The following is a 4,998-nucleotide window of genomic DNA, read 5'->3' on the forward strand; positions in this document are numbered from 1 at the left end:
TGCCACAAAGGTATACAAACCCACATTTTCCCCATGGAAGGAAGGCCTCAGACAGTGAGAGAGGGGGGGGCACACAGGCAAGCCCATCCCAACCCAAAGAAAATATACAGAGCAGAATCTGCTCTCCCCCCACAAGTTATAAAGAAAAGCCCCAAATTAAGTAAAATGATAGGGTCAAACTGTGGATGTCTTCTCTTCTCTTCCACGTCCAGGGAGGGACCACCAGGAAGCAGGCAGGCACAGTCAGGGAGTTATAATCTAGTTAGATAGATGCAATTCCAGCAGGCAGGTCAGCTCAGGATCCCAAGAGGAGCACACACAGCAGCCAGCACTAGCAAAATGGAAGGAACAGAGGGGCAGGGGGACTAGAAAGAAAGCTTTCTGGAAGGCAGGGGAATGCCAAAGCATTGGAAAGCTTGGAAAGAAGGCGGTTAAGGGGAGACAGGATAGAGGTCTATAAAATTATGCATGGTGCAGGGAGAGTGGACAGGGAGAAGCTTTTCTCCCTCTCTCTTAATACTAAGACGTGGGGTCATCTGCTGAAGCTGGAGGCTGAGAGATTCAAAACTGATAAAAGGAAGTATTTCTTCACACAATGCACAGTTAAATTGTGGAACTCCCTGCCCCAGGATGTGGTGATGGCTGCCAACTTGGAAGGCTTTAAGTGGCAGTGGACGTGTTCATGGAGGAGAGGGGTATTCATGGCTACTAGTTAAAATGAATACTGGTCGTGATGCATACCTATTCTCTCCAGGATCAGATAAGCATGCCTATTATATTAGGTGCAATTTGGATCACAGTCAGGACAATGCTGCTGCAGTCACCTTGCTTGTGGGTTTCCTAGAGGCACCCAGTTGGCCACTGTATGAACAGACTGCTGGACTTGATGGGACTCAGTTTGATCCAGCATGGCCTTTCTTGTGTTCTTAAGTAGGAGAGGGCTTAGGACTATCCATGGCTACTAGTCAAAGTGAATACTAGTCATGATGCATATCTATTCTCTCCAGGGTCAGAGGCGCATGCCTGTTATATTAGGTGCTGTGGAACACAGGCAGGATGCTGCTGCTGCAGTCGTCTGATTTGGGATTGAGATAATAAAACAGGAGGTTTTGCCTTGGATTTGCCACTCTCTAGATGCACATTCCCCACAGCAAAATTCTCAAAACTCAACAATAAGCCCCTGTGCAGAGTTTTGAGAATCTGGCTGGGGGAAATGTGCATCTAGAGGGTGGCAATGGCAAATCAAAAGCAAAACCTCCCATTGTTTCTCCTTTCCAATTTCTGCATGGGAGGTTTTGCTTTGGATTTGCCACCCTCTAGATGCACATTTCCCCCAGTCAAATTCTCAAAACTCAACAATAAGCCCCCATGCTGAGTTTTGAGAATCTGGCTGGGGGAAATGTGCATCTAGAGAGCACCAAAGCAAAAGCAAAAGCTCCCATGCATAAATAGGCAAGGAGAAACAATGGAAGGTTTTGCCTTGGATTTGCCACTCTCTAGATGCACATTTCTTCCAGCCAAAATTCTCAAAACGCAACAATAAGTCCCCATGCAGAGTTTTGAGAATCTGGCTTGGGGAAATGTGCATCTAGAGAGTGGCAAATCCAAGGCAAAACCTCCCATGCTTAAATGACCAAGAAATCCACCCGGCCGTCTCCCCGGGTCTCCCGGGGAGTCGGCTGGGTGGGTCTTTAAAAAGATCCCCACACCCAAGCCTGGGAGCGTGGATCTTTTTAAAGAGCCGCCCACCCAAGGTCCCTGGGTCTCCCGGGGAGTCGGCTGGGTGGCTCTTTAAAAAGTTCCATGCTCCCAAGCCTGGGAGAGGGGACCTTTTTAAAGAGTCACCCACCCAGGATCGCCTGGAAAATTGGGGGGGGGGAAGGGAAGGCGATCCTGTCCCTGGCGGGGGAGACCGCCAGGGAGATGGGGGGGAGAATTGGGGGGGGAAGGAAGGTGATCTTGGCCCCCGCCAGGGCCAGGATTGCCCAGGAGAGTGGGGGGTTGAGGGGGAGGAGGGAGGCAGCCAAATCTTTTTAAAGGTTCACCCAGCCGCCTCCCGGGACTTCCTGCAGAGCTCTTTGTTTGGACCCCCCCCCCCAAAAAAAGAGCTCTGCAGGAAGTCCCAGGAGGCAGCCAGGTGGACCTTTAAAAAGGCGGGAAAATGCCAATTGGGGGAACGCCAAATTTATCTGAATAAATTAGACGTTACCCGAACTCTCCAAATTCGGTGAGTTATTTCCCCGCCTCTTTTTACTTCGGCTCCATCCGAACTGGAAACCGCCGAATCGGGGAAAATTCGGCTGTTTTCCATGTCGGATGGAACCGAATCGACAGCCCTAGTGTATTGTAAGCCATGTCACAGGGTTCACCAGTGACTAGAATGTGCCCATTTAAGCTGAAACTACAGCAAGTAATTACACAAAGTGGCCTACTAAGAGAAGACAAGAAGGATGGCAACTTCAAGCACAACCAAAAACCTAGGGGACTAAGCTTGAGATACAATGGGAGGCTAAGAGAAAAGGCCTATTGTTGCCATTTGGAAAATCTTGAGGCATTAGCCGTCCCAGAATAGATAAATATTCCAGTGATCTGGGGAATGAGTATTCTAGAAATTAGTAGGTGATAGATTTAAAAGTGAGAATGCTTAAACCAATGTTTTATTCCCTGCTTATATCTGCCCCATGGGGCAGAGTGGTAAACTGCAATACTGCAGTCAAAAGCTCTGCTCACAACCTGAGTTTGATCCCAATGGAAGTCGGTTTCAGGTAGCCAGCTCAAGGTTGACTCAGCCTTCCATCCTTCCGAAGTCGGTAAAATGAGTGGCCAGCTTGCTGGGGGTAAACTGTAGATGAGGGCAAAGGCAAACTACCCCTAAACACAGTCTACCTTGTAACCATTGTGATGTGTCATCAGCCCATGGGTCAGTAATGACCTGGTGCTTGCACAGGGGACTACCTTTATCTTTTTATATATTTTATATAGGGGGAGGGGCTGTGGCTCAGTGGTAGAGCATCTGCTTAATATGCAGAAGGTTCCAGGTTCAATCCCTGGCATCTCCAGTTAAAGGAACCAGACAAGTAGGTGATGTGAAAGACCCTGAGACCCTGGAGAGCTGCTGCTGGTCTGAGTAGACAATACTGACTTTGATTAACCAAGGGTCTGATTCAGTATAAGGCAGCTTCATTTGTTCATGTGTTCATGTGCTATTACACATATGTGCTCTCTGTGAGAATATTCTTCTTTCTCATAACAGTTAATTGTTGGACTGTTCTTAGGACATGCCATTGGACATGTTAATTAGGGGACTTCAGTATACCATAAAGCCCATATGTTGAACAGAAACTGAACTTCATGTGTCCTGCCTTCTGATTTTAAGAATCTTATCTCCAAATCCTAATTAATAATGATTAACAAGTAAAGTGTCCTTTCTCAAATGTGAGATATAGTAAAATTTCAAATTTATTAATACGGTCGACTGACAAATCACGTGCCAACACATCAAAATTTCCAGACTCGATAGTTTTGCACTGCAGAATCGCAGACTGCTCATACATATAAAGGTGTAAGATCAATAAAAGCAACCCCTGGTTAAAATTATCATCTTAAAATTAATAAAATTTTAAAATACTCTAGCAATCATTTTCTAATAAAGTTCTGCGTATTTTAATAGCAATGGTGCAGAACCTGGCAGTTTGGAGCATAAGCTGAGAATCTTCTCCTAATAGGAGCTTCTTTGCCAAAAGCTTGACTGACTCTTCAGGGAATTTACCAAGTAGGGGGAAAATAAGCTTTGATATAACTTTGTGGTAGAATGGGCAACATATCAGTACATGTTTGATGGTTTCAATGTCCCCTGTTCCACAAGGACATAACATCTCTGATCTAGGGATCTTCTTATATTTCCCTTCTAAGATAGCCTGGCATCTGGCAAGGGTAAAAGCCTTCCTATAATTAATAGACTCAAGATGATAAAAAAAAAAAGCCGCAGGTGAGACTAAGTATCTAGATTTATCAGATACTAGGAAAAATTGTGATTTTCCAAGGTCTGTCTAGCGTTCAATGTCTTCCACCCTTTGCTTCAAGAATCTTGATGCTTGGTCTATGCACATTGGGTAGATGGAGAAAGACCCAGGCTGGCCATTTTATTAAGGACCGTCTTTAGCCATGTTGACTGGAACTTATCCTGTAAAAGCAGGGGTTGCAGTCCTTGAGGGATAAGATTTAATTTAAGCCAAAGAATAATGGATGCAGTACAAACCCTTGCCTCCACCTTCACCAGGTGAGATATAGTCGCAAAATAAGAAAGTCTCAGGTATCTTATAAAGTCATTTAATCATTTCTCACTTTATTAGGCTTTCCTTACTTAATGCTGTCTGTTTAATTTAAAGTGACAGAGATCCAGGAATTCTGAAATGCTGAAACAGAGACACGGGGGTTCTGTGCTTTATTGACAGCATAACTGTATCATATGTATGTGCATGACAGAAACAGCAGACATTTTTTTGGATGCTGATAACCCACCCAAATGTAATTTAATCAAATATTTAAAGAGGTAATAATTAATTTTTAAACAACTGGAGTGAACCAAAACTAGGAGGAAACGTTATTGTTTATTTTTAATGCCAGAAAGTATTCCTGATGCAATTTTAATATTTCATGTAAAGCAGTAACTTTCTTCCTCCCCCCCCCCTGTTTTTTTTTATATTCCCACTGATCCTGTAATTTGAGAGAAAGTTGCAATTTTATAGGAAAGTTTGGAACATGGAACTCTGCATTCTCTACTCCTTGGGGGAAATTTGAAACTAATTAAAACACAAGCTAAAGAATTTCACCTGGTTTTCTTGCCCTTGATATCATGCTAATTTTAAATACACACGTTTTGAAGCTAAAAATATGCCTGCCTTGTAGTTTGTTAGCTTCCCCCCACACTCCTGCTTTTCACTGTGGACATTTTCAAGCTGGCATCTCCTTGTGCATTTTAAATGTCAATTTTAGCCT

The 4,998-nt window shown here is 44.1% G+C and overlaps 1 non-coding gene across 1 annotated transcript; it reads left to right on the forward strand.

The window, feature by feature from the left end:
* Window positions 1–2,987: 2,987 nt before the first annotated feature.
* TRNAI-AAU (transfer RNA isoleucine (anticodon AAU)) lies at window positions 2,988–3,059 on the forward strand. The gene has a single exon. It is a non-coding gene; the product is annotated as a tRNA-Ile (tRNA).
* Window positions 3,060–4,998: the final 1,939 nt, after the last annotated feature.

Source organism: Euleptes europaea, chromosome 15 (genome assembly GCF_029931775.1).
Source record: "Euleptes europaea isolate rEulEur1 chromosome 15, rEulEur1.hap1, whole genome shotgun sequence".
In the NCBI taxonomy this organism is placed as follows: domain Eukaryota; kingdom Metazoa; phylum Chordata; class Lepidosauria; order Squamata; family Sphaerodactylidae; genus Euleptes; species Euleptes europaea.